The sequence below is a fragment of the Zootoca vivipara genome, chromosome 8 (genome assembly GCF_963506605.1).
Source record: "Zootoca vivipara chromosome 8, rZooViv1.1, whole genome shotgun sequence".
Lineage (NCBI taxonomy): Eukaryota > Metazoa > Chordata > Lepidosauria > Squamata > Lacertidae > Zootoca > Zootoca vivipara.
The window spans coordinates 65,158,508-65,164,796 of NC_083283.1; positions in this window are offsets into that span (position 1 = coordinate 65,158,508).

Below are 6,289 nucleotides of genomic sequence, written 5' to 3' on the forward strand. Positions count from 1 at the left end.
AGGTTAATTCTGTGTCCAGGGCAGCTATCTATCAGCTCCATCTGGTACGCAGGCTGAGACCCTACCTGCCGGGGGACTGCCTCGCCAGAGTGGTGCATGCTCTGGTTATCTCCCGCTTGGATTACTGCAATGCGCTCTACGTGGGGCTACCTTTGAAGGTGACCCGGAAACTGCAACTAATCCAGAATGCGGCAGCTAGACTGGTGACTGGGAGCGGCTGCCGGGACGATATAACACCGGTTCTGAGAGATCTACACTGGCTCCCAGTAAGTTTCCGAGCACAATTCAAAGTGTTGGTGTTGACCTTTAAAGCCCTAAATGGCCCCGGTCCTGTATACCTGAAGGAGCGTCTCCACCCCCACTGTTCAGCCCGGACACTGAGATCCAGCGCCGAGGGCCTTCTGGCGGTCCCCTTGCTACGAGAAGCCAAGTTACAGGGAACCAGGCAGAGGGCCTTCTCGGTAGTGGCACCTACCCTGTGGAATACCCTCCACCAGAGGTCAAAGAGAACAACAATTACCAGACCTTTAGAAGGCATCTCAAGACAGCCCTGTTTAGGGAAGCTTTTAATGTTTGATGGATTTCTGTATTTTAGTATTTTGTTGGAAGCCACCCAGAGTGGCTGGGGTAACCTGGCCAGATGGGTGGGGTATAAATAATAAATTGTTGTTGTTGTTGTTGTTGTTGTTGTTGTTGTTGTTGTTATGTTTAAAGAAGCAGGTAGTTTGGATGAAGAAGAGTTTGGATTTGATATCACGCTTTATCACTACCCGAAAGAGTCTCAAAGTGGCTAACAATCTCCTTTCCCCTCCTCCCCCACAACATACACCCTGTGAGGTGGGTGGGGCTGAGAGACTTCAGAGAAGTGTGACTAGCCCAAGGTCACCCAGCAGCTGCATGTGGAGGAGCGGAGACACGAACCCGGTTCCCCAGATACGAGTCTACCGCTCTTAACCACTACACCACACTGGGAGGTAGTTAACATCCCAGGTGAATCTGATTTGCAATTGTCCTAATGGAAACAGTAAAAACCCACTTTATATAAATTGAATTTGATTGAATTAAAATTCGGTGTTTTAATTTTCCCCATTCCCCCCCCCCAAACCAAACATTTGCTCAAACACTCAGGTTTGTTAGAAGTGGAAACTATTAATTTCCTCATAGCCCTTTTAAACATACACTGTGGCATCCTGTGTTGCAAAAAGACATGAAACAATTGCAAATACTAAGAAGAGGATTGGTGATAATGCAAGAATGTGCTGAATCATAGCCCTGCTTCAACCATATGTACAAAGTAAAGTTTGTACACCTAGATAAACAGACTTCCCCAGCAGAAAATAGCTTAGGAGTCTAATCAAAAGATTTGTACTATGGGAATATTACTAGTGTTTGTCTTGTAATTTTTTTTATCACACCTTATAAAATGCTATCAGTCACATTACAGGAATCTGGCAGGTAAATGTCCTACTTCTAGGCAACAAGAGAAATTAACATCTTCTCAATTATGCTTCCTTAAGAAAAATACATGTGAGAAAAGTGCTTTGCATATGGAAGGTTCCAGATTATGTCAGGTCAGGGACACGACAGGTAGAATCTGGTAGAATGTGACAGATCCTTTTTGGAACCTAAGAACATAAGAAACCCCTTTTGTGACACTTTATTAAATTTCCAAAATTTCACAAATTAATTTTGAATCTGTTATGTACTGAGCTGAATCCTAGAACAATAGGATTCAGAATCAGCGGGAGCTACCCAATCCAACTCCAGGTGGAAGTGAATCCGCAACCTGATTGGCCTGCTGGAGCAGCCAATCAGGCGGCTGGCAGAAGTGAATCTGCTACCTGATTGGCCTGTAGGAGCAGCCAATCAGGCTGCAAGCAAAAGTCAATCCACAATATAATTGGCCCACAGGTGTAGCCCTGAAGTAGCCAATCACGCAAGGCCCATTGTGTAAATAATGTATATAAGCAGATGGTTTTGGGAAAAGAGCCATTCGTCTTCTCTTCTCCTCCTTGATGACTATGAGCTGAATAAAGAGCATGAAATTCACTCTTGACTCCGAGTATATTTCACTGGTGACGAAGGTGGGATCCTGCTGAGCTGACCGCCACCACGCACTGCACCGCCACCTGCTGCACCGCTGCATCGCACCGTGCATCCAGGCTTCAGCTCCAGGACCCAAGGAACCCAGAATGGCAACCGACAGCAGCTTCTCGCCATTCAAACCAGCATCAGGAGACTGGGAAGGGTACGCCGCCCGTTTCAACTTCCTCCTGCAAGCGAAAGAAGTCACCAACGATGCCATGAAGAGGGCGACATTCTTCAGCGTCTGTGGAGAGGAGACGTTTGAAATCGCCCGGGCTCTCCTTGCACCTAGAGATGTCGCTACCGTCTCTTACAAAACAATAATGGAACGGCTGAAGGAGCACTTCTCACCACAGCCCTCGGTGGTAGCTTGCCGAAATGCCTTCTACGCAAAACGGCAAGCCCCGGGGGAAACCATAACTGGGTTTGTGACCTCCCTCCGCCAAGCCGCCCGGTTATGCAACTTCTCAGAATTGGAGAACATGCTTCGTGACCGCCTCGTCGGTGGCCTGAGGGACGAGAGTTGCAACGACGCCTCTACGCCAAAAAAGACCTCACGTTCCAGATTGCTCTGGAGGAAGCCCTGGCAACCGAAGCCGCCGAGAGGTCAACGCAAGAGGCACGACCGGCCCCGCCATCCCAACCGAGGGTCTACCACGAAGACCTCACCGACGAATCCGAATCTGACAGGGAGGAAGTACACCGAGTACAGCGGCGCACTCAAGCAGCACACACACCACAGCAGCCTCGACGAGAAGGAGGGAACTGTGCAAGCTGCGGGGAGAACCACGAGAGGAGGACCTGTCGTTTCCGCAACGCAGAGTGCAGGCAGTGCAGAAAATTGGGACACATCGCCCGGGTGTGTCGGGCTCGACTCACCCGTCGACAAGCATCAGATGACCGACCCAGGAGCCCCAGGTCACACGGCACCATGCACCAAGGCAACTCGACGGAGATCACGGACTACCAGGTATTCCAGTTGCCCCATCCCAGCACAGAGAAAATTTATATAGAGGTACAGATAGAGGGAGCCCCATGCCGCATGGAGCTGGACACGGGTTCAACTCTATCCATAATCTCGGCCCGAACATTAAGGGAACTGTGCCCTAATGGGGGTCCCAAACTAAGGCCGGCCCCATTCACCCTCCGGGACTTCCAGAAACGTAAGGTCCCTACTATGGGGGTGGGGACCTTCAGGGTGCAATATCGAGGGCGAAAGCAACAATTGGACTTGCTGGTAGTTAAGGGCCCCTACGTTAGCTTACTGGGACTGGCATGGTTTGGACCTCTGGGGCTAGCCGTTACCGGGGTGAACCGCACTAGCTTACAAGTGGACGTGGACGCCATATGCAAAGAGTTTCCAGGGGTTTTCGATGGGGCATTGGGACGATATACAGGACCCCCCATTGCCCTACAGCTAGACCCCGCTGTACGACCCATCAGGCACAAGGCCCGCCGGGTCCCGTTTGCCCTGAAACCCCGCATAGACGAGGAATTGGACCGGCTCGTGGAGCAAGGAGTGCTGGAGCCGGTGCCCAACGCCCCCTGGGAAACTCCAATTGTCACACCCGTCAAGCCTAACGGTTCGGTCCGCATCTGTGCAGACTACAAATGCACCATAAACAAGGCTCTCACGGCCCATGCATACCCAGTGCCAGTGGTCAGCCATGTCCTCGCCACCCTGGCTGGGTCAAAAATCTTTGGCAAACTGGACTTGGCCCAAGCGTATCAACAGTTGCCTGTGGACGAAGCCACAGCAGAGGCTCAGACGATTGTGACGCACAGAGGGGCATTCAGAGTAAAGCGGCTGCAATTTGGCGTTAGCGTGGCACCAGGCATATTCCAGAATCTAATGGACTCTCTCCTTAAAGGGATTCCTGGTGTCACCCCCTTCTTCGATGATGTACTGATCGCCGGGCCCACACCAGAGGAATTTGAGGACCGCCTCCGCTCCGTCCTGCACCGTTTCCAGACGGCGGGCCTCAAGGTGAAGCGGGAAAAGTGTTTACTGGGAGTGCCGCAGGTGGACTTTCTGGGATTTAAGGTGGACGCAGAAGGGGTCCATCCAACCGGTGACAAGGTACGGGCCATTTGTGAGGCCCCAGCGCCCAAGAGCAAGCCCGAACTTCAGTCATTCTTGGGACTATTGAACTTTTACCATGCCTTCCTTCCCCATAAGGCAGCGGTAGCGGAGCCCCTACACAGACTCCTAGATAAAAGGGCCCCTTGGGTGTGGGGCCAGCGACAAAGGGCCGCATTCCAGGCAGTCAAGGACTTGCTCGTCTCGAACTCGGTCTTGGCACACTTCGACGAGAGGCTGCCAGTGGTGCTGGCATGCAACGCCTCTCCCTATGGCATCGGCGCTGTCCTGGGACACCAACTCCCGGATGGAAGAGAGGTGCCGGTGGCATACTTCTCCCAGACGCTTGCTGCAGCCGAACGAAACTACTCACAGATTGACAAGGAGGGTCTGGCAATCGTGAAGGGCGTAAAAAAATTCCATGATTTCTTGTACGGGCGGCCCTTTACCATAGTGACTGACCACAAGCCGTTGCTTGGCCTGTTTGCCCCTGAGAAGCAGACCCCCCAAGTGTTGTCTCCACGTGTCCTCAGGTGGTCAATTTTCCTTGCCGGCTACCAGTATGCACTAATCCACCGCCCTGGGAAGGCGATGGGCCACGCAGACGCCCTCAGCAGGCTACCACTACCAGAAACAGGCCCCGACCCAGCGCCTGCGCAAGAGGTTATGACCCTGGAGCTGCTTCCCGACCGACCCATTCAGGCACAAGAAGTTGTGCACCATTCCACAAAAGATAGGGTCATCTCCCGGGTCCTGGACTGGGTGTGGCGAGGATGGCCCAGCAGCAGCCCCGGGCCAGAATTCGCTGGCTACACAAACCGCAAACATGAACTGTCGGCCCACAAGGGGTGCCTGTTATGGGGAAGCAGGGTTGTTGTTCCCCAGCCCCTCCGCAAAAGGGTCCTCACAGCCCTACACGAGACACACCCAGGGGTAGTGAGGATGAAGGCCCTTGCCAGGAGTTATGTGTGGTGGCCGGGGATTGACAGAGAGATAGAGGCCTGGGTCCAACACTGCCAGACCTGCCAAGAATCCCGCCCGGATCCCCCAAGGGCCCCAGTCCAGCCCTGGGAGTCCGCCCGACATCCATGGTCACACTTGCACGTGGACTTCGCTGGCCCCTTCCAGGGAAAAACATTCTTCATAGTGGTGGATTCCTACACCAAATGGCTGGAGGTCGCACTGGTACCATCCACTTCTACGGCGGCAGCCATCCGGGTACTACGTAAGCTGTTTGCGACCCACGGGCTCCCTGACACCCTCGTCTCGGACAATGGAACCGCATTCACGTCAGAGGAGTTCCAGACCTTCACAGCGCAGAACGCCATCCGCCACATCCGCTCAGCACCATTCCACCCTGCCACCAATGGCCAGGCGGAGCGCATGGTGCGGACCACCAAGGACAGCCTCCGCCGCATGACACAAGGGGACTGGGAATACCGCCTTGCCGCATTTCTTCTAGCACAGCACAGCACCCCAAGCACAACGACGGGCCGGAGCCCAGCTGAATTACTAATGGGCCGGCGCCTTGCAACTAGACTGGACCGACTTCACCCCGACAGAGCTCAGGATGAGGTAGTGGTGGGGAAAGGCAGGAACCCCCGGACATTTGTGGCCCAGGACCCAGTGTATGCAAAGAATTTTGGGGCAGGCCCAGCATGGGTACCCGCCACAGTCACCAAGGTGACCGGTCCCGTGTCGTACGAGGTACTAACGGAAGGGGGGCAATGTTGGCGCCGCCACTGCGACCAGATACGGTGACGATTCCCAGGAGGAACCCGGGAGGAGAGCGGGACAGAGGGGTCCCAAGGGGACAGCAGGGCAGTGAGGCCTGTAGAGCGAGAGGGGTGGGCAGAGGAAGCAGAAGCAGTAGGCACAGAGGGGCGCCCCGAGGCTGGAAGGACACCGGAACCAGAGCTACAACCTAGTGGTTCAGTGGCGCCAGACCAGACAGCCCCGGCACAGCCAGCAGCCTCGGAACACGAGCCAGAACCAGAACCCCTGACCAAGGAACACCCCAGGCCACAACGCACACGGAGGCGGCCAGCAGACCTTGGGGACTACGAATGCAACTTCCCGGGCAGGACTGGAACTTAGAGGGGAGGGGTGTTATGTACTGAGCTG